The 24,894-nt window shown below is 40.9% G+C and overlaps 1 protein-coding gene across 1 annotated transcript in view; it reads left to right on the forward strand.

Moving 5' to 3' along the window:
• Positions 1-24,894, forward strand: part of LOC119652468 (pyrokinin-1 receptor) — a 513,354-nt gene that overhangs the window by 228,897 nt on the left and 259,563 nt on the right. Inside the window, exon 4 of the mRNA XM_038056634.1 lies at positions 8,946-9,010. The gene's annotated coding sequence lies outside the window, so the exon portion shown is untranslated. The remainder of the gene's footprint in view (positions 1-8,945; positions 9,011-24,894) is intronic.

The raw sequence follows: 24,894 nt of genomic DNA on the forward strand, positions 1-24,894 counted from the left end.
TTTGTCTTCAAAAGAAGAACGTCAGGCCGAATAACCTCAATTTTTGAATTTTGGCGATACAAAATCTTTCACTATGACGTCAGAAGAACGTTATTAGAAAGTTGAAGGGAGATATTTCCATTATTTTTCCTCCTTTTATTCTTTTCTCTGAAAAAAGGTAAATATATGTGTATATAATACATTGTACTCTCAAAAACTAAAAACATAAATAATTATTTAAAGAGTTAATTTGCTTATCATGACAAATTGAAGCTGTCAAAAAGTAATTTGTTCTGTCTGTCAAGCCTGCCAGAAAAATGAAGATGAAATAATGGCGCACTCAATTGTTTTCAAGTGGTGCAACGACTTTAAAAATAGTAGAGAAGCATCTACATATGAGCCACGACCACTGATGAATTTTCTACAAAATTAAGAACGGATTCGTTTATGCATTGCAGGATTTACGTTGACGGATGTTATGTTACGCGATATAGCTGTAGTTTATCAACAGCGAAAATCTAATATACCTGCAGGTGGGACACTAACATAGGAAATATTCCATGAATTCCGCTTCCTCATTAGAGGATAGACACGTATCATATTTTTGAATTCCTATTCTGAGTGGTCGAAAAGGTTTGTCAACAACGCCCAATAAAATGAACACAAGCGCAAATGTAGGGAAACAATTCGTTTACTCATAATAAACGAATTCTTTTGTATGTTATAACTCATTCCCATTCATTTCCATGTAGGAAAACAATTCGTTTATTATGAATAACATACAAAAGAAACATTATTCAATATACATTTACAAAAAAAACAATTCGGGAAACCGGAAAGCTAGACGTATCAAGTACGAAAGGTTTTGTGTATTTCTTATATAAAGATATTTTAGTGTGCATTTGTCCCATTAGTATGTAGTATAAAATATATGCATATATTATGTGAGAATATCCACTTTCGGGTGATATTGACATTCATAGTCTTGAATTTCCAATGAAGCGACAATTTTGACCTATTATAACTTTGTTAGTAATAGTGCGATTTCCACCAAACTTGTAAGAAACACGCTCTATGTTATGGCCTATATCACTAATATATAGTGGTAGCCTCCTCACTTTTTTAAGACTTTTCGGTTGAGTAGTTTCGGTCCATTAAAGAAATGATCAATTTCGAGCCCCCGCACTCCCCACCTTTTCAACAATTGTCAAAACTAAGACCGGCTTCGGAAAGTACCAAAGACCTTTCATATGATACCACATGACTATATTAGGTGAAAAAAAATTTATACTCCCCTTTTGCATGTATGGAGACCTCCCTTTAAATTCGACGTAAAAGGACCTTTTCCAACAAATTTGGTGTCAATCACTGCAACAGTTTCCGAGAAAGATGCATGTGACGGAAAGACGACAAACAGTAAATCGATTTTTTTTTGCACAAAACCTTAAAAATGATGAAAAGTGAATCAAATTAGCACAGCCGTAGGAAAATGAAAGAAAATCCAACTTCACTGTCAAAAAAAGTACATCAACAGTACAAATAATGAGATCAATCGTGCTCAAAAAACAGGATCAAAACAGTTTTTAATACTTCGTGTATCCACCGTACAGATAGACTGATGCGGAACATGGCTCCCTGTGGCCAACCTATCTTTCTCTAAGGATGAGTTGTCTCTCCTCTGGGATGGTGTGTGCCTTTTCAGGGGCCAAGCCTCTCGTATACCAAGACCGTTAGTGAGTGGTGATAGCCACACCCTGTACGAGGTGACCCTACTATTAACAAAACGCTACGGATCTAGACTGGGGAGTCGAAAAACACCTCCCGCAATCCAGGGTATCATACGAACCGTGCCCATTGGATAGTTTGCAGTCGGGGGTAACTGACTGTATTCGAACGGAGCCTCACTGATACCTGGTCGCCTCAGTGAGTAAGTTAGATCTTACCGTGCTACGGGGGGCTATGGCACGGCGGACCTCTTAACCCCCATACTCGTGGGAATCAAATGAGTACAAAACTAGAAAAGAAAACAAAAACCAAAAAAGCGGGGCCCCGTACCGCACCAAAACTGGTTAATCAGGCGGAGGCACGTCTCCGAATTACTGAAAGCCAGGTGACTACACCCAAGAAGGGAGAAGTTGGGACGTCAAGCAGTGGATCCAAGGTGAGCATTGGTATACTGCGTGGACTACAGCCAACGAACACCACTGCTCAAAGAGCAGGGACCAGCAAAAGCACGTCTGAGATAAATATAATAGACGTCAGGAAGGAGACAGGTCTCAGTGGCGCCGGGGTTAAATGGTACCTGCGCTATCTGAAGGAAGGCCTGAAACCAGAAGAGGCCCTTAAGAAGGCTCAGGACAGACCTAAGCCATCTCTACCGGAGCCGAGAAAGCGGGGAGCAGCAGAGGTCAGCCCGCATGAAGGGAATGCTCCCAAAAAACCCAGACCTGAACCCACGGGAGGAGAAAACCCGGGCAGGTCAGGAGTGAAGGCAGGACCCAGGAAGCCCGGCATTAGTTACGCTAGTGCGGTCAAGGGCATCAAGGGTTGGACGTCGAAACTGGTGTTCACCGGGATACGCTTTCGACCAGGCCTTATACTGGTGGACTGCGTGACGGAAGGTACCGCAGAATGGGTTAGAACCATAATTCCTAGATTGCCAGGCTGGGAAGGGATGGAACTGTCAACATGTGCTGAAGATGATATACTAGGAGCCCACATGGTGACAGTTTTTCTCCCAAAGGCCGCGGCAATAGTAACAGAAGACCTTATGAGACTCCTAATTGCTCAGAACGAAGATCTCCATACTCGACTATGGAGAGTCTTCAGAAGCAAGGTGGAGGGAAAGGGTAAACTCCTCACGATCAGGATAGATGACCGATCCCTAGAGGCAATTAAACGTCGGAGTTGTCATATCAACTACCGATTTGGCAACATACCCGTGCATGTGCACAAGGAAAAGCCAAGGAAAGAAACCTCGGAGGAGGCATCGGGTGGAAAACTTACCGAGGTCCCTGAAGAAGTCGCGGAAGCCATAGAGGCGGAAAGAACGGGATCAACCAGGGAAATAGACCTGCTGCCCAGTGAAGAGCAGAAGCTGGACGACCTGGACTTAGGACTCCTAGGGCTCGGGGTGGACAGCGACGCGCAGGAAAGCGCCATGTCGGAGGAGGGGTATAATAATAGTATATTGCCAACTTTTAGAAATTTACTGAAAAACTCCCCTTAAATTCCCCTGGACTCCCAAATTTCGTACCAGCATATAGGACAATATTTCGTATTCACGTGCCTAATTTAATGGGAATCTGGCTATTAACGCCAAAGTTATAGCAGTTCAAAAAAATTTACGCCCCCCTTTCAATTATTCTCGTTAATTATGACGTCAGCATTTGATTTGAATGGCTTAGGATGCAGTAAATTCTCACGATATTGATACGTTTGAACTGCTACAACTTTGACAATAATAGTCGGATTTTCATGAAACTTGGTATGTGTATGCACGAGACTGTCCTTCCAGTGCAAAATGTAGTACGCCTAGGATCAACTTAAGGGGAGCTTTTCAGTCAATTTCTAAAAGTTGGTAATATATTATTAGTAAGTTTACTTGAGCAGATATCGGAATGGAACTTCTCTCGAGGCCTAGCCTTCACATAAGTGTTTTACACAAAACCTTAAAAAGGGTGGCGAAGAAGTAAATTCGTCATAAATGCGACTTTTAGATTTCACGCGAATGTCAATTATTCCCGTTAATGATGACGTCAGCATCTTATTTGCATGACTTCGGAAGCAGCTAGTTCATACCGACTTACCGAGAAAAGTGACATGTGTAGTAAATTCATGTCATGAAGTTTTCATAAAGCATATCATAAAGCATGATTCTCTCAAGTTTGGTAGAAACCGCTATATTACTAACAAAGTTATAATGCCCACTCAAATGTTTTTATAAAAGAAATACACAAAGCCTTTCATGCCTGAAGCGTTTAACTTCCAGTTTCCCGGCTGCCAACTGAGAAGCAAAAAGAGCGGGCGCTGTCACCCGAGTCGACTTCTACGCCAAACTGGACACTCGGGATGGCGAGAGAGATCTGTATCGACTTATCGAAAGCCGACATGAATGTACACAAAATATCAAACACTTCTCTTGCGTTAATGATAAGAAGGGTACTTTACTTACCGACAGACGAGTTGCGATAGATAAATGGCGAGAATATGTCGGGCAGATTTCCATACCATACCAATACCTGTCGCTTCTGAGCAAATTCAAGACTTTGAATGTCAATATCACTTGAAAGTGGATATTTTCACATAATATATGCATATATTACGTGCTATATACTAATGGGACAAATGCACACGCAAATCTTTTTATAAAAGAAATACACAAAACCTTTCATACCTGAAGCGTCCAGCTTCCGGTTTCCCGACTTGTTTATATCTGTTGTAGGTTAAATTCTTGACATTTGCTAATAATATTAAATTCAGAGTGTGAAGCGTATTAAATTCCCATCCAGCGTATCTAGCCACGGTTCTTTCGGCTGGCCTTTCGGTCGCTTACCGTTGACTGCGATGTTCAGACCAATATTGGCAAGCGAATTTTCGTTAGCGCGAATTACGTGATCACACCATCGAAAACGCCCCACTCGCAGTTTTTCCATGATCGACGCAACCCCATATCGATCGCCGATTTCCTCATTTCGAATGTGATCAAAATGCGTCATGGCACTAGTCCGACGCAACATTTTCGTCTCCATTACCGCAAGATGCCTTTGATTGTCTTTTACAGTCGACCAACACTCAGAACTATAGAGCGCGGCAGACGGACGATATTGCGGTAAATTTTAGATTTAAGACGTGGGCTGATACGTCGATCACAAAGAACACCAGTTGTGGAGTGGCATTTCATCCAGGTCGCATTTCAAAACGCAATTTCCCATTGGCTGATAACATTGACCCGATATATTTAATTCGCTCAGTTCTAGGCAGGTTGTTGAAGCTGACAGCATTAAGCAATTTAAATATCTCGAGTCAATGCTGTCAGCCAATGGAGAACTGCGTTATGCTCCTCACATATGGAAACACAAAACCTTTTATACCCGAAGCGTCACGCTTCCGGTTTCTTGACTTGTTTTCTCTCTGCTGACTTTGTTGTGAAATATGATTTCGATTTTGTGCGTGATAAATAAGCAAAGATACCATCTAAATGAAGTAATTGGGTTGTGTGTACTGTCTAATGCCTGTTTTACCTGCTTTATCATCAACGGCGCAACAACCGGTATCCGGTCAAGGTCTGCCTTAATAAGTAACTCCAGATATCCAGGGTTTGCGCCGAGGTCCACCAATTCGATATCCTTAAAAGCTGTCTGGCGTCCTGACCTACGCCATACCTGCTTGCCAAACTTTAAACAAGCTGTCACAAATTCAAACGTGTGGTTAGAGTGTTTGATATGCAAGATTTGCAAATGCTTGCTACTTTTCCGATTAAGTGTTTGGGTTTTTTGGGCAATCAAATGCAATTTGCGGTAGCGTTTGCGATGCATCCACTTGTAGGTCAATGCATAAAGTCATCTCAGCAAAGCCTACCTGCCATGTTTACTTATGGAGAACAAACTCACGCACTTGGTAGCGTGTAGTTGGCGATGTTTGGTTCATCAAAATCAAGCAAAACTTTTGGACAGTTTTGGAGTTTGCCGCAAGTAACGCATGGAGCCGGCAGAATATTGCCTCCTGGTACCAATGCAAAATGTTCCCTTTTCGAAATAAGCGGCAAACATGACATAGGTGTAAGTTACGTTCAAACCGAAAAGTCGCCTAGTTTATGTCCATGCTTACGAAGAAGAAGTGTTCAGTTGCTTCTGGCCTAGACCAAACCGCTGAGAACAATTTGTTGCTTTGCCATAAAGAGTTTCACACCACAGTCCAGTCCATCATTAAGAGGATGCAGAATCAGGAGAGAGTCCTAAAACAAAATTACTCAAATATGTTAATTCATACACCAACTTTAAAGATGTCTCATTTTCCCAAGGAATAATATGAGCTCAAAATGGTGAATGTAGGGTTCCATATATGATCATTTATTAGTTGCACGTATTTCCACAAGTGACATGAAAGCTTGCAATGAAGAAGCATTTAATTTCCCTTGGTTAAGTATTCCCCCGCTTCTACCTGGATAATGAAATAAAAGCTTTCTCTCTGTCAAAAACGTCCAGATGAAAAATTACTCTTTGGTTTTTGTACAATTGAAAATCCCCTTTAGATTATATGTCCAGAATTAGATGCCATTCATTCTTTCTTTTTCTTGTCGAATATAAAAGCTAAGCACAATCAATCATATGTGTTACATGCACATCTGCTCCTTCTTGAAAACTTTTTTGACTATACTCGTGACGTTCATACTTCCTGGCGTACCTCAGAGGTGAAAACCCTTCGCACATTATCTTGTTTATTGACGACACGTTGTTTGGTTATTAGCACACAATATTTTATAATTCAACTTCATATAATAAACGTTAATATGTATGTACTTGTGCATCTGAGCACAGGAGTTTCGCATGGGTTTGACCAATTTAATTCTTCCGTGAATAATCTCAAGGGAATCAGGTTGCTTTCAATAGGTATTGGCTTCTGTATTTACTTTTGCTCCATTTTCCAAATTTTTCTTGGAAACATGAGCGGGTAGTCATATGCTTGCCTTGTAAAAAGTATAAAAGGGATTCCTTCGAAGTGTTATTGGCCAGGTATTTGAGAAAGGATCAATAAAACCAAACGTTTCAAGTTGGGAAAGTTCAGAAATGTGGGAGCGTTTATGTGCTTTTATTTTATTGGAAGGTAAATGTACATTTGCTTTCTTTCCCTATTGGGTAAACTCTTTATATTCAAATTTGTATAATCTTTGGTGTATTTACACTTTATTATATTGTAATATAGACATTTTGTGGTGAAAATTGCTTTATAAGGATTTGGAATATATTTTGAGGGGTAGCAGGGGTAAGGCACTTTGGAGTAATTTTACTGAAATAAGAAATTTCTTCATTTATGAAGCCCGGGTTCGAAAAGGGGCAAAGCGCTGCAAAGAATGTTGTAGTGTCTACCATTACTCTAAAATAAAAATAGATTTTTGAAATCATTCTTATCATTGCATTCGTGACGTTGAAATCACCGTGAATCAAGCCGGGCCTGTCGAGAACTGCGGAACTACTGACGCAGTACAAACTACGCGCTCATAGTGAAACATCGTTAGAAGCATCCCCCTCTCTACATTACATTCCTTGATCAAGAGCAGGCGTTTGACTCTGTGCCAACCAAACTCATCTAGTATTCTTTGCGACAACATCTAATACCCGAGGAACTCGTCTATTAGGTTAAGTTGCTCTCCTGGAATAAGTGGAATGGCCAACTCACACAGAATGGTCTGAAACTGAATCCGATGTGCGGAGAACTGGACTATTTAGATATCTTGAATAAATGGTGTCGGAATTGCATTATGTCCCGCTCACAAGCACATATGGATATAGTCGGTAGATCTTCGCCATCCAGCATATCAAGCCACTGTTGTTTCGGCCAGGCTTTTGGGCGTTTACCATTCATTGTTCTTGATAGTCGGCCAGCATTCAGAACGATAGACAGCGACAGAACGGACAGAATTTTAGATTTGAGGCGTTCGTTATTACATCGATCAGAAAGAACTTCAGCTGTGGAACACCATTTCATCCAGGTTGCGTTAATGCGTGAAGCAATTTCATGACGCTGTTCTCCATTGGTTGATATAGAGAGATATTTAAATCACTGACAATGATTGTGCCTGTTCCATAGAGATCGGTCGTCAGAAATGCAGTTTTATTCAAATTCAATCTGACGCCGTGAGGTGATCACTCCATTTTTGGACAAGTTGTTCCAGATCGTTTTTGCTATTAGACGCAAGGAAAATATCATCTGCATTGGGCAGTGTATAGGACGCTAGACGTTGAATGTCCCATGTGACGGTGTCCATAACAAGAAAAAAGAGGAGTGGTGATAGGGCGCTTCTTGATAAACACTGACAGAGACACGAAACGGTTTTGATCTATCCGCCACACTTCTAACCCAGCTTCCGCATTTTATGACAAACCGAATTGATTCACGAATACGATCAAAAATCTTCATGGTATAGGACTGCATCTGGATCGAGCGATAATTTGGATATTCTGCTGGACAACCTTTCTTTACGCATGTTGGAACTGTGGTGGTTTCTTGCCAGTCAGTGTTCTACCTTCCTCATAACCCGATTGAAGAATTCACTGAGATACAGTGTTGGGTTCAGCTCTTCGCTTTCCTGAGCTCAAATGTGATGTGGTCAGCTCCCGTTGCTTCCGTCAATTTTTTCCTCGACTTCAGTGACCCTGACATGCGGAATTACTCCGAATGCCAGTAATGCTTGCGCAAGTGGAAATTCTTCCATTGAAATCTGCCCGAAATATTCGCGCCGTCTATCTATCGGAACTCGTCTGTCGGTAAGTAAAGCACCCTTCTTATCATTAACGCAAGAGAAGTGTTTGATATTTTGTGTACGTTCATGTCGGCTTTCGATAAGTCGATACAGATCTCTCTCGCCATCCCGAGTGCCCAGTTTGGCGTAAAAGTCGACTCGGGTGACAGCGCCCGCTCTTTTTGCTTCTCAGTTGGCAGCCGGGAAACTGGAAGTTAAACGCTTCAGGTATGAAAGGCTTTGTGTATTTCTTTTATAAAAACATTTGAGTGGGCATTATAACTTTGTTAGTAATATTGCGGTTTCTACCAAACTTGGCAGAATCATGCTTTATGATATGCCTATATTTCTAGATTTCTCAAATTTAGTTGATATTATATACATATGTTACAAATAACATTAACATAAAAAGTGATTCCCATTAATCAAAATTATTCCTAATAATTACATGTTTCAAGACGTACAATTTCATTTGACTTAAAGTCCTAATTTTTCATATTCACAGGTCCGATGGCGGAGGCTTTATGAAAACTTCATGACATGAATTTACAACGCATGTCACTTTTCTCGGTAAGTCGGTATACTTTTTACTTTATGAATATACATCTGTTGTGTTGCATTGACCAATAAATCTACAATAAATCTGTCGACAAAATAAATAAAGAACTAAGGAAAAAAATCTGGCTCTAGTAAACCATATTCAAATATTCTAAAAGATACAGATGATACTACTAGTTAGGTATGACGACACGAGGAAGAATCATTTATGAACTGCGGCTGGTGTTGTTATTTATAATTTTCCCCAAGCTAACCTCTTTATGAGCTAACCTCTCTAAGACTAGATAGAAGTTGCATAATATAAGATCAAGCTTACAGCTCTTGAGAAAGGGAGGCGACGGCTTTGGCTATATTCGGCAACATTCTCGCCAACAATGCAGCAACTGAAGATGCTTTTGTTGCTAAGTTCCTAAGATGTGGCTTGAACTTTAATTTTTGAATCTTGACACCTATTTGTACATTGGTTACGAATATATGGTTAGTTTACTAATCCCAACCTTTACCAATGTTTTCTTTTTTCATATCGTCGGTTTTATCTTTTATGTGCGCAAGACCAACGCCTTTAAGCCAGTGCCGCTCCCGAATTCTCATGTTTCTCAGAACCTCGCCGGGGTTGTCGTCTAGATGGCATCTCATCTCATCGACTTGGCGGGTAGCAAAATTTAGTTGTAAACTCCACTTACTTCCTCCATAAAAACATACATAAGATGACGTGGACATCACCAGACGGACAGACATTCAATCAAGTCGGCCACGTCCTCGTCGAAAAAAAGCCGCCGCAAACATATTGGGCTTGAGCACGCTGCTGCTATGACTCAGACCGTTTCCTGGTTAGGTGGAATAGCCAAAAAAAGCGCCAGCCACAGGAGCTAGACTCCTAAAATCCATTTGGAAAAGTTGTAAGACGACACAGCTAAAGTGGCTTACATGTCCACAATCAAGGCACATTTCGAGGCACTACCTCATTCTGGCCCTGAGGAAAGTAGCGACGACATGTGGTGAAAATCAGTGATGGTATCTCGAGCCAAGTTAAAACCACCCTTGGGCATATAGAATGGAGGAACCGTATCGAGTAGTTCAGATTCAGAGGATTGTTAACGGACCAGATATTTGCAGTTAAGCAGATACTTAAAAAGTGCTGGGAATATGACGTCAAAGTGAACCACGCATCCATTGACTTCTGTTAGGCATACGATAGTATACATCGTAATGCTCTGTACAGAATAATGATCGAAATAAAAATACCGTCGAAGCTAGTCGGGCCAGTGAAAGCCACAATGATTAACAATAGCAGCCAAACTGGCAGACGGCGTTCCTATACTGTCAGGACTTAATCAAAAGGATGGTTAGGCCCCCACCCTCTTTAACTCGGTGCTCGAATATGTCATCAGGAAGGTGGTCTCAGTTGGTACCATAGAAGCGTTACTGGTAAAGTCCGCGCAACTGGTGGCGTGTGTAGACGACCTGGATATTTTTACCCAATCGGTGATTGTGCTAAGGAAGTGTTCAAGTAGTTCGAGTCAGCAGTGAGTGAAGCAGGGTTCAGTGTCAAAGATTTCGAAAAGAAATACATGACCCAAAATCGAAAAGCGGCTGCTAGCATGCAGAATATTGCAATGAGCGACCATAATTTCGAACAGGTGAAAAGTACACAGACGCAATAAACCACGTATCTACGAGGTATTAATTTGTCCCGTGCTTTTGTATGGATGTGAGACGTGGTCTTCGACGATATTTTCGACTAATTGGGAAAATTCCTTCCTGTATATATTCTGGCATCCACTCCAAAATTCTGAAACAGAGTTAAAAGTCTTGCTAGTTCTCTCAGGGCATGTGGTCATCAAACTAAAGTTTATTATTATGCAAATACCTGTGCAGAAAAACTGAATTTTCAGGGCAATAATTTCTAGTTTGATGGGTGATCTCACATGTTAAGTGTTATCCTGCAAAATTTTACAATTTTGTTTGCTTGGCTAGAGAAAAAATTCGTTAAAGTTTTGAATAGACGTTTTATGAAGGTAACTTTGATTTACAGCAATCACCAATATTGTGACATTCCAGGAGCATACAGGCAGCCCTCGTCATCATTATCCGGTTCCATTATTACCAATCTTGTTTGTCTGATGACGATTCGGGCTTCCTTGGTTGCTAGGGCAGTCTTCCCGCTGGCTGAGTTAACTCGTTCTTTATTCCTTCTCTAGCACTCTGCTAGAGAGTGTGGGCCCACAGTTATTCCGAGTTCTAACAGGATTGCCAAGATGGTACTGCAGCTATTGTTGAAAAAGGCAGCTGCCACATAGGGGGCAGTTTAACGATGACAGCTTCAGAGTACTTGGATTTGGAGACAATCTTCCATACAGTGGAATTGAGACTCTTATTGTCGTTTTGGGTAAACCGACCAATGCAACCTTGCAGCAGGTCCATTCAAATAAGATCTCTGTAGATGGGTTTAGTGGCTTTCTGAATAGCATCGGTGAAAGGCTTTGGATGCTTGTAGACCTCATCTTGCGCCTTGAGATAACCACACCAGTTTGGAGAGCAATTATGTAATGGAAGGTGGCTCACGCAGCTTTCTTCTTGACATCAGGGTCATCTTTGTTGTCTCGGATGGCATTGCCACCGTAGATGGTCAGTTCGTCGATTTGCTTCCCCGTCAACTTTCCCCACCTCTGGTAACCCTTCTAAGCTTTCATAGGCAGCGATCTGTGGACTCGAAAAGCTAAGGGAGCAAACGCACCAGGTACGGAAATTTTACCAATAAATTTGGCAGGACTGACTAGACTGGTCCTCACCACTGTGTGTAGCTAGATAAAAACGGCAGGATCACTCTCGAGGACATTTAACATCAACAACGGTCTAAGACAAGGGAATGTCCTATCGTGCACCTCTTTTAATCTGGCCCTGGAAAAAGTGATCTTTAAATCTACCCAACTGCTAGCAAATGCTGACGGGATCGACATCATTGGAAGAACGACCCGTGCAAACTGCCTTCATCCACAGCGAGCAGGCGGTACGAGATCTTGGGCTACACATTAATGAAGGCAAGACGAAATATATGGTGGCAACGTCAGTACCAACAGCCAGCGAAATATCAACAATAAATCCCACTGATCAAACGAGAACAATAAAAAGACTACTATCTAGAGTTAAAAATCCATTTCGAAAACACGGTTGCCAGTTGGCTACAGAACCTATTTCAGCTTACAAAAACTGGTTTGCTTGAAATATCTCACCATGGGATCAACGCTCTTACTGTACAAGACAATGATATTGCCAGCCCTTATGTATTGCTCGGAGACCTTGGTTCTTATCAAGAAAAGTTGAGAATTATTGGCCGTGTTCGAGAGAAGAATCTCCTGTGGCGTAGGCCAGGATTCTAGACAGCTTTAGGGGATATCAAACTCGTGGACCTCGGCACGAAACCGGGATGTGTGGAGTTCCTTACCGAGGCATCGGATCGGATACCGATTGTTTCGCCGTTGATGATGATGAAGATTATCTGCGTCCTAAGAAAGACTCTTGAAGTGCACACTTTCACTTTTCGAAATGGCTACCTGCAGTTTTGTCCTCTATATATATTGGTTATATAAGCCTTCATATTTAGATCAGCACTTACTGGATTGGCTGCATCTGTTTGCTTTAGGAAAGACTTTGTGATATTCTTTGATTTCTTAAATCTATCAAAAATTGAGCTTTCATCTTTTCAATTTAATCCGGCTTGAGATTGAATGTTTCCGATTGGTATCGTCTCCTGCAATATTATTGCTTCGAACATTAGCTTATTAAGTTTCTTGGATGTCTAGTCCGCAGTTTTCTGGTAAATTTGATCATGCTGTGGATTAGAAAATAGGTTTTTAGCGTTTGTTCCGTGCGAATACTATTGGGCGGGGCGAGGATGCCGGCTGTTGTTTTCGGGTTCGATGTTGTTTGTTCGAGGAGTGGAGTCGTTTTTCTTTGAGAGGTATTGACGCAATTGACGCAAGTGATCGTTCGTTAGATTGATCCATTCTTTTTAATTTTGTTCGTAAATATAGTTACCTGGTTGACTAATCTGTTTAGTGCATTCTAAGAACGAGTATAGGAGCTCCGTGGTATTGGCAGTGAGATTGTTGCTTCCTTTACCGATCTCCATTACACACATTTAGCATATATTATACTCCACATAAATAGGCTGGACAAAGGCTATTGAACATTTCGCTATTTGCAGACCTCTACCCGTATGGCGCGTATGGCGTTTTGATCGAAGAAACTGGCTCACCATTTCGTACCCAAATCAACGTGAATTACGTATCTATTGGTCAATGAAATCCTACCCCTATAGACTAGAAATCCGATGATAAGTCAAGGATATCAACTATTTAAATAAATACCTACGTTTGCACTACTTGGAAGGTTGTTTTGTAGAACAAAATCCTATTAAAATCTTTGTCTGTCTGTCACACGCATTTTTCCTGAAAAACGGTTATACCGATTGAAATAAAATTTGATTGAAAGATGGAGTCTGTGTGTCTGTTATACTGATTAACATAAAATTTGATTGAAAGGTGGGAACTGGGAACGCCTACGAATACAGTGAGTTATATCGTTTTGCGTGGAATTTAGGGGGGGGTGTTCTTCCATTCATGGAAAACAGTCATGGCGGGTATCAAATAAAAGGTCTCAATTAGTACTTTTCAGAGCTGGCGTGGTGGAAGAAAAGTAATTTCTTTCCATTCTCAGAACTTACCCAACCGAAGAATCTGGAAAAAATCATGAAGTGGTGCCTAATCGTCGAAATACCCTCCATACCGATATCTGGTCAAATAAAGTTAATAAGGGAATAATTTTTAGTAATTGACTGTAAAACTCCGTTGAATTTATTCCATAATCATGAAATGTAGTAATATAGATTATAATATAAGGCATGATTCTACCAAGTTTGTTGGAAATCGTACTATTACTAACAAAGATATAATAGGTCCAAGTTGTCACTTCAATGCAAATTCTAAGACTATGAATGGCGATACCACGCGAAAGTGAATTTTGACATAATATATGCATATGCATTACGTGCTAACTATTAATGGGACAAATATCCACTCAAAAGTCTTCATATAATAATAATAATCGTTAGTCCATTAATTCAATTGGATCAGGTCGTTGAAATAGAGAACTTCATTCAAGACCGGCACGGTATGCTACAGAATTACAGTAGTCCAAATTGCGCTCGCCCAAGATTATTACCCTTATTTGACCCGCAGAATGTGGATGTTACATTCGGAATTAGGTCACAGTATTCCAGAGGATGTGGAAGTCTCCAATGCTACATCCGGTATACGACCCGTGATGACCTTTCCCAATGGCTTAAATCTGCAATTTTCCAAATTCTATCTGAATATCACGGCTAGTCTACTGTTCGCAATAATCTTATAAGATGATCATTAGTACCAAAATGCAACTTGATGTCATCTAAATACAACAGGGCAGGATTTACAAACCCTTCTCTATAAAAACGTCCTTCATGCGAAACTAGACACGTAGAGGAAGGCATACATTCGTTTATAAATGTGTGTAAATTTGGAATGATTCGCCACAGTTGTCAAAATAAACGCCCTTCTAATGCTGCTTCATTTCACTTTGTGGTTAAAATGTTTTCGCTTGACGATGAAAGAGATTTTGACAGTCGCGACGACTTAATTTTGTCATCGTATTGTCAACAAAAGAGCCCTTAAAATAGAAATGGTCCATTGCCATTTAAAATTAAAATCCAAGGAGACAATTATTCAGAGGTCGATTGTATTCTATTGTTTGCAGACAGTATACTTTCAGGTTTGGGAACACACTCACATGAAAACGACAATCCTTTTCGGTTATCCTGATTAAATATTTATTGTCTGACTGGTGGATAAGCACGACTCTGTAGAATCTCGTCTGGAGAGAAGCATCCAATATACTTAGTTTATCATCAAACATATCGTCCCGTGCGAGACATCAATCCATGATAGCTATCAAAGTAAACGAATTGGATTATGCGATTCGTTTGCAGGTTCATGTTAGGGTTGTTTAATATTTGGATGTGAAAGGAATGATTTCCTATGTTAGCCCAACATCGGCTGAATTTTCACAAATAGGATTTCCATCGAAATTTTTCTATCCCATTCTGTATTCATAGAAAATTATGGAAAAAGTAACTCTAAAAACTACATAAGTGGTGGTTCTCTTGGAAGTTCAATAGACTGAATATAAAGAGTTTAGTGTAGATAACAATTTCGTCCTTCCTTCATTATAAGACAGATAAAATTTCATCAATATGGACTGCATTCTCGAATAAGCGTTGTCCCTACCTCGTTGCTGATTTTCCCACGTTCCACGCGCTAGTGGCGTGTTGAAATTTCGGTTGAATGAGTACATCAGGTTCCTTTTTCCACCGAACATTGATATGAATGTCTGGACAAATATTTTCTCCTTTTTCTTCTGCATTTACTCGACGGACTAATTTGATCGTTGACCTGGGGATATAAATAGTACGAAGTAAATGATAATTTACTTCGTAATAACGTGCTTGGCATTCAGGAGATGTGAAACGATTGTGCCTATTACACGTTCCAAATTGATGTGAATGGAGACATAATATTTTGAGTTCCTTCTTCGTTGACATTTCATTATGTATATTTATAGGCTCACATATATGATATATTACGTTTAATTACGTAATCATTTGTTGCCATCATCACTCTTATTGAATTCTGTAGATGGTATTGCTGGGTTTGTTAATTGACGACTTCTTTTCCTGTCGAATATAACTTTCGTGGTATCCCATTTGTTCATTATGATAGACGGAATAATGGATAGCATATCAGAGAAGTAATAAAGTTAGTCGGGGGCAACGCCTGCCACTTGTTCAGTACATGAGGAGCCTTGCCAATCTCACTCTAAACACAAAAACAAAACTTCAACACTCATTTGAATATCCAAAGTTAATCCTCGTGCTAATACCCACCATACCTATCATAGTGGTAAATTTATACGGCCGATCTCTCAAATATTCACCCTGGTCTTAAAGCTCGTGGCGGTATTGGCTTCTTTATAAAGCGCGTCTAAAGCATTATGTCCTTGAAAACTATCACACCAATTACCTTCTATACAGAGATGTCTGATGAACTAATTTTACTAACGAACTATTGTCCTCCTAAATTCAAAATTAGTGCCAATAATTTTTTCGACTCTGGGCAATAGATTCATTGCTGCGTGAGATTACAACGCTAAACATACACACTGGGGTTCCATACTAGTCTGTAGGAAAGGTAAGGAGCTTTGGAATATTCTGAATGATACAAAGGATTATGATTTCATTTCATCTGGGCACCCAAACCCCGATCTAATCAATTTCGGAATTTTAAAAAGTATTCGTCGAGGAACGATTTCAATTGCACCACGTTACCAGCTCTCATCAGTTCATTCTTTTGTCATCTGTGAGAACTGCGCTGTATAGAAATCAAGATGGAATGAAATATATAAGTTGTCAACAATCCAACAGAACACTTCTGAAGATGAAACGTATCCAAGAAATGATCAACAGGAGGCAAGATCTGAAACGTGCTTGTCAAACACATCGTTCCCTAAAATTTAAATTTGAATTGTCATAGCCGACAAAAAGCCTGCGGAAAGCTCTGAATGATAAAACTCAACAGAGTAGCCAAAGCATTCATTATAGGTTGAACTGCGAGAGCGGACACCGATTATACTCTCTGGAGGGCTTCTGGGAATCTAGAAGACTCAAACAAGATTTCCCACCCTAGAGCCTAGGAAATGGCGATTGGACTCGTAGCGACGCTGGAAAAGGTGCTGCACCGAATTCAGTGAAAAACAAAGTCCAGCTTCCCAAATGTTCACCCTCATCTGCTAACCCAAACCTCCGATTTAAAGTTAAAAATGTTCCTCGTATCATCAAAATCAAAACACAGCCACTTTTTGACATCGACGCCGCTTTCATATATCCTTCTACTTCATCTACCCATACCAGCCGCCCCGGGCTAAAGGTGACGTCCCGTCCATAGCAGCTCTTTACCCCCAAACTAGCGTTAGCAGCTTCTACTGACGATGAACTGGAATAAATAAAAAAAAAAGTTGGTTTACTTTCTCCTCTGCCGTGCGTCAAACTGACAAAAGATAACAACGCCGGTGATTGCGTCTTTCAGGGTGACTTATCCTGAAGAAGCTGACGTCCTTGACAGATCCCCTTTCTGGCCTGAAGGGGTATTCATCAAACCATACAAGCGCCCCAGTTCACGGGTAAATTTCAGGACAACCCGCCTGCCTCGCCGAGTAATATAACTCACTGTTTACTGTCCGTCTATTTTATCAGAATGTTAGGGGCTTAAAAACAAAGCTGGTGGCCTTTAATTTATCCGCGCTGGCTCAGCAATCCCATGCCATCTGTATTTCCGAAAGCTAGCTGGACGATGCCATATTAAACTCCTAGTTCCCCGAACGGTACCTCCCTTCCGCTGTGACAGGAACCGGGTTGCAATAAAAGATACACTCCCCGCCGAACTCGTCTTCTCCTCTTCTAGCTTTCCTCTTGACTGTGTTGCTCTTCATGTCCCCCCGTTCAACTTCCTCCCGTTCATTGTATCTTATGTATACAACCCCTATGCTTGCCTTTTTCACCTGTATGAAGAATAGTTTGACAGTTTGTCTGAACTCCTTACTGCCAGATTCCCTTCCCTCCCTTTCTTCTGTTGCAGAGATTTTAACCTCCTCATACTCCACTGGCCTAATCATCCCAGCCTTCGAATTCCTTTCAACAACCTCTCCCATTTTTTTTCCTTTATGAACACTTGCTTTACCCTGGATTTCAATACCACTAAAAACTCCTTGGGCCGCACTCTCGACCTCTTCTTTTCCAACCTCCTCGAGTGCCACCTCTCTTTATTTCCTTCCTCATCTCCGTTTGTCAAAACTGACGCTTACCACCCCGCGCTTGAATTTGAAGCGGAGCACCCTCATTCAAACTCCAAAACCGAGCGTAAATCTAATAAGTTCAACTTCCACAAAGCCAACTTTGACGGTCTGAAGTCAGTTCAGCGTCTTTCAACTGGGTACATATATTAAGCAACTCAACGTGTAATCAAGCAGTAATCATATTTTGCAAAATCCTGTCCGATCTTCTCTCCCTTTATGTCCGTTCGCGTACCAACGTTCGTACCTAGCTTCATTCACAATGGGAATTCTTAATAACATTCGCCTGAAGCATACACTGCGGAAAAAGTTTCGGGTTTCAAAGAACAATGCCGATCGTGCTCACTTTAAAGCCATGCATTCTGCTGTGGAGTCAATGATTAAAGAAGCGCATAAAAGGTGCTTACTGAGCGTCTAAGCCACTCTTGCCCGCGGTAAGGAAACCATCATAGTCCCACTCAATCTACCCCTTCTTTTAACAGTTTTGCTGACTCCACTGGCAACTCCTCATAACAATTCTACGATATTATCTGCACTTACTTCTCTTCCGTGTTTTCTCCCTCGACCCTTAGCATTAGCCAATGCTGCTGACATTTCAATTGCTGGTTCTGATCGGGCCATAGAAGAAATTGTACCCTCTTTTGCTAAATTATTCGAGATGCCTTTTCATTTATTCCCCCACACCACAATGACCGGGTACCCGTAGTAGTTCCACCGTATTGCACCTTAAAACAGAATTTAGTCAGTTTCACCATTCCCGAACGAATTTTAAAGTAATCAAGGGACTGCACAACGCCCACAATGCAGCTTGACTATTGCTACAGATTGCGAATCACTCGTCAAATATTCGTTAGGATCACATATACTCCAGCCTAAAAGAGCGTTGTATATTGTTCCAAGGGAAAGGGAAAAGCCCACTTTTCTTTTTTTTCGAGAGATAGACTCGCGTTCGAGAATTCTGTTCTGTTTTAAGCCATTGGTGTAGAGACGTCAGTATATCCTGATATGCACCATCATAGTTTCAAGATAATTTCATATCTTCTACTAAACAGATGCATGGGGATCCGCGAATTAGAAGGCATTACGAAAACCGGATTCATTTCATCAATAATTCTGCCAATGCTCTACACCCGAATTAGTTTATGAACTTGTCTCATTGCAGTGCTCTGAATAAACAAATCCAAGTGCTGTCAATTGAGTAATGCAGCCAGAGCTCCACCCCTTTTCTTGCTCATGGCTCTAGTAATACCAAGACAAACAGTTCTTTGCACCTTAATCCATTACACTACGGATGCATAAGCGAACATCGCCCTAATGATAGCAACATATATCCATTACCACCTGAAGCCTAAGTCCCAATATTAAGGCAAAGGTCCGCCTATAAGGTCCATAAGCTGTTTGGAGCTTATTTCATCTTTACCTTTACATGTTCGTTCCAAGGAACCTTCTTGGCTAGAATAACTCCCAGATATTTCACTTCTTCGGAGAATTGAAGGATTGTACACCTCATCCTTGAAGTGCTGAAGTGATAAAATCAAACAGCTTCGCTCCTTTTGGAGTACATTTACTACTGCACCAGCAAATATACAGAGCGTTCATATCACAGCCTATTAAGAGTTAATATTCTTCATACACTACCAGATCAATTAGTTCTTGCGTCGGCGGACGTAAAAAAAATCATAAGGTATGACGTTTCTCCACTTGTCTTTGACCTGGTATTGTAAATTAATCGCAGTAGGGTCTTGGGAACAGAATTGTCCCGGAATGGTCGCTTCTAACAATTTTGATTCAGGCACACGGTCTTAAAGATCTCTTATCGAAGTAGATTCTAGCCCCTTTACTGGTCCAATACAACAGATTTTGTTAAAACGAACCCATGGTTCTTATACCAGCACAGTCCGACAACTTTGCCAGCCTTGTTTCCAGTAGATAAGAAGAGACTATTTTATGCTCTGGGTTAATTTGAATAACCTTTATATTTGTAAACATAAGCGTAGTCTAATGTGAAAAGCGTCGCTAAATGGAAAGTCTACTGCGCCCAACCTCTTACCGATGTTACCAGCTTGTCCTCACCTTCCCCGAAAATTCTACTTCCTGCGTCCGATTTCTCTGGATATCGCCACACTTGGTGGTGCAGCAGCGCCCATGTCCCCATTCCCAAATAACTTCGCTTTCTTTCGCAGTGTCTTTCGTTGTCGTCGGCTAGGAACCCCTCCAGGTTCATGGTATCCAGACTGCATGGTTTTGTTTCCAAATACCAGAATTAGAACAGTTACGTCCACATTACCAGCTTCCCTTTCTTCCGTTTCTCCTGGTAGAGTAGGTTGACAGGCAAGTCTGTCCTTTGTGACTGAAGTTTCCTTCTCCCAAGCCTTTTTCTCCCATTTTCTGGGAGAATTATGCAACAAGGTCACAGACAACCTGTGAATACACTGAAGTGGAGAGCCTGTCTACCACAGATTTCTCCGTGGAGGAACACGAATTTGGTGGCCTCCAAAGTTCGTTCCTCGGCCACGACCTGATTTCTCAATTTACCGGGTGGATTTCTAATATGTGACTTCTTACCACTTGGACAATTACAGACCATTGCTTTCATTTTTATCTGTTTTTGGACATTATTAGTGTAGAAGTAAACCAGTACAGGCTCCCCCACCATGATAAGGTGGTGTTCGAGGTGGAGTAGGGAGGAGTTTGTATGTGTTCTTTAGTTTGTTAGATTAGACTTATTGTTAGTTCTGTAAAAGCTTGAACCCACTTGAACCCCCTCTCCTCACCCGCCATTCCCCATAGAATTATCTGCACACATTATCTCGTAAGGACCCACCTTAAAGCGGTTTACTTCTATGATGAAAGTTCGAAGCTCCTCCTCAGCTTAGTAGCCAGTATTCGAAAGAAGTTCAAGCTGATCATTCTCCCTTACAGATTTCAGCACAGGAAGAGTACGCACGTGCTCCGGATCCTCGTATTCTCTTACACATTCAAGATAGAAGAGGGTCATGTCGAAAACGATGTAAATATCAGCATTATCTGCGATACCCGGCCAGAAACTGCGTCAAGTAATACTGGACATCTCCATGGTTGGACACAATCCTAAGCTGGATACTTGAAATCAGTTGGTGCATCCATCTCCCTTTGTAGGAATTATCCAAAACGTTCCTGTCACACCCTGATTGTACGCGTTCTCCCCTTTCGTCATCGCTTTTTGCTATTGTGGTCACCACGCCCCTTTGAGTTGTATAATCTTTGCATATCCCCAGCCAAAATCCCAATAGCCACCATTCCTGTAACTATGAAAGCTGGTACGTGTGAGGTTCGGAAAGTTTTAGCCACTCTTAATACCCTCAGACAATATACTGTGATTAATTTGCTTCTCTACACCTTAATATCAAGGGGCTTCGTCCAAACTGGTGCTGCCTACATCAGAACGGATGAGCACACTCTGGCTAGCAACAGCCTCTTCGGTGGTTTGGGTCAGTTGCGCTGCTGGAACTTTCCCCGCTTTCTCGATCGAATGGATAAGTGCTCCTTCAAGGTTGATCAACATTCCAGCATAGCACCGAGATATTTGGTTCGGTTCGGTTGTGATTTTGAGCACTAGATAGGATATATTTTCAATGCCCTCAAAGTTATATTCTCTCGTTTGACCACTGAGATTCGATTTTGTTGGTTCTTTGGTTTTTCCTCCCTGCCCCCTTTTGTTGGTCGTAAGAAAATAACACCTGAAAGATTCTAGACTACAAAATTCTATTCGGATTTCCGAAATCATTAAAATTATTTTAGAATTCCTTTAGAATTGTTGACAACACACTTTTCCCAAATATTCCTGTATAAATAAAATTTCCACATTCTACGTTTACATAGGCTTTGTTTTCCAGTTTTCTTTCCTTTGTCGATTTTCCTAGATTGAAAGCAAGTCCTGGATCTATGCTGATTCCAGTTCAGGTTTTATTAGGTGGAATGCCAAATCCATAAATCCTTTCTGCGGTTTGTTTTGAGTAAATAAATTACTTGCGAGTGGTTTTCCATAACAAACAAAAGTGCGGAGAGTGTGGGCTTCTATGAGCTTAGTCTATGACTTTCAACTGACTTATTACATAAAAAGACGTCTCCTTTCGTTATGCTGAGGGGTGATATATGTAAATTCGTTATTTTCGAGATCAAAGTATTTTATTGCAAAATGTGGGGTTTGAAGCGACTTTATTTCTCTTTGGGCTTTAAAATAGAAGTACTTATTTAAAACGAGTTAAAGAACGTGATAAAATTGTTATCTTTTCTGCGGAAGTGATTGTAATTCTTGTCTTTCTAAAGCAATACGGAGTATGCTGAGAAGTGGCTGAGGACCCATTATTTCCCTCCGCATTTAAAATTAGATTAGCATATATCAGTATTTTATCAACCCCCTCTTTCCAAAAGCACATTCTTCAGTTTCTATTTTTTATGATAAGAATAGTAATATCTTTTCGAGGGGAATCAACAAGAGGTATAAAAGATTCTTTTTTATGAAAAAAATAAAAAATTAATCAGTGCTTATGGAGGTAGTTAGGTAGATATAGAGAGGAGCTCCGCGGAGCCCAGTTAGATTTGTGGCACTCCTTTTCGATGCCACAAACTTCTGAGGCCGTGAGTGCTGTACGAAGCTTAAGAGGAAGAGAGTCGGGAGAGTGATCCCATTGTGTTTACGAAGGTAGCGGGATCCACTATAATCGGAAACCTATTTGAGATCCTCAAAGAATCGTTTACGTTTATGAATGCGTCTCAAGGAGTGTGGTATATATTCATACAGAATACAGCTCCGGTAAATCTGCTGTTTGCTGCTGTGTCTTGCTGTTTTTGAACTATTATTGGCATTATGTCGTCTGGACGTAGAGAATTATGTATATGTGAAGAAGCTGTTTAGAGTCTACCTGGCTTCTTGGTGAATGCCAACTCACACATGGGCTGCATAAACTCTACTCTTAGTTCTGACTCACACTTTTCTTCGCAGTCGAGAAGGTGCGTCTGGATTAGCAACTTCGAGGTTTCACCAGACGATTTCGTTAAGACTTTCTAAGAAACGGTTGGTTCCTATGTGCCTTGACCCGAATGTTATTCAACCTCATAGAATCATTAATGCTGTCGATATTTGATACTAATCCAGCCAGCAGCGTTTTCCTGCACTCCTTATCTCTTCTATCTTTAATCTTTTTCGTTCACTAGCGGGGTCGGCTTATGGTGATCGGTTACGCCATTTTGTTCTATCGTTTGCCAGATCTGGATGCAGTCCCGAAGCTTTCAAATCCCCATCCACCGTATCAAGCTACCGTTGTTTCGACTGGCCTTTTGATTGGCTTTATTCCGTCGACCTCAGACCGCCTGCCTTACAATTTTTCCACTCCCGATGGGTGGCTTATATCTCTACAGGCACTCCCAGCATAACTGTCACTATTTGCACTGTAGCAAATGCAGGAGACCTTCTTGGTAGCTTGTTGATATCGAACCTGGGTCAATTTCAAATGCTTTCTCGAGAGTCCTAACTTTTGAATCCAGTTCCTCTGTCCGGCTCATTGGGAGCATTGGAGAGCCTTAATTATGAAAGATCTCTGACTAGCCGCTCTGCAGTTCTTCACCCTGAGGGTCCTATTGTTGCTTATTAGCGTGATATCAAGCACCTGCTCCCAGCCGTCACAATTAGCCAAACTAGGGAAATTTAAGGTTTGTGTAATGCCCTTGTTACACGCTGATCGGTTTGTTTTAATAACAAAACTACAGGGAGGCACACATAGTACCTCGCATTATTATACCTATTGACACAAAATTTGGTAGATAGCCTGAAACTGTGGACCCTACATATACGGTAAATTAATTTGCTGCATTTTGAACTTAAGTTGCGGCTCGCAAACACGTAAAAAATATGGCCATGTGGAGTATCAAATGAACGGATTTAATTAGTACTAAGCAGATATTAGTTCTACCATTATTTACGGAGGACTGCGGGGTCAGGGAGGGGTCAATTACTTCAAGGCTCCATTATCAGATCCTAATCAACCGAAATATCTGAAAAAAATTATGATAGTTTATACGCATTTTTATCTAGGCCTAGGAGTTAAGAATAGTATATTATTATATTTTGAAAATTTACTGGAAATCTTCCTTAAATTTGCAGTAATATAAGTTCTTATATGAAGGAAGTTATTATATGTCAAAGTTGGCTCTTTGGAGCCAAATTACTACTCCCTAAGAGATAAAATGTCATTATTATATCGAATTGAATATCGAGTATATTCAACATATATCGGTCGTGTGTACAATCCGGCTCAATAAGCTTCGATGAGCGGGTCAATTGATCCGCATTAGTGAGGATGATCCAGCCCGGAAAGTCGATAAAGACAATATCAATTGTTAAAAAAGAAATAGTAGACCTTACTCTGGCTGGAGCGATGGCATAGCCAACGACGCTAGGAAGTGGTCAGGAATATATAATATAATTGGTGGACTTCGGCCTCTCTGGAGTTTCTGGAGAGGCCTTGCTCCACCGATCAAATACCACGCCCATTCCTCTAGTTTTGTACGCATTATTATGGGCATTTCATTCCTCTTGTGGCCTTCTGAAAGCAGTAACCAGTCGTTGGAGAAGGGGAAAAATTGCTTAAATGCGTTTTCAAATTCGAATATCAACCTTGTTTCGAATCTCTCTATGAATATTTGGTAGCTAGCGCTAACACCTGCTTCAACGATAAGGTTCTGCACTTAGCTTTTCTTTCTTCTCTAGTCGCTACACGAGAAGCAGCTGAATACCATCAGGTGACCTTGGTATTAATTTTAGTTTGCTTGTTCACTTCGTAAGAGCTGGTTGTTTGCTACCTCATTAAAAGTTTAAAAACTTTATTCAAGTCGACTTTAGTTTTTCGCAATGGTATTATGGATAGCTTAGCAGTTAGAGCACTAGCCTATCATACAGAAGGTCACGGTCCAACATT

This window comes from Hermetia illucens, chromosome 3 (genome assembly GCF_905115235.1).
Source record: "Hermetia illucens chromosome 3, iHerIll2.2.curated.20191125, whole genome shotgun sequence".
Lineage (NCBI taxonomy): Eukaryota > Metazoa > Arthropoda > Insecta > Diptera > Stratiomyidae > Hermetia > Hermetia illucens.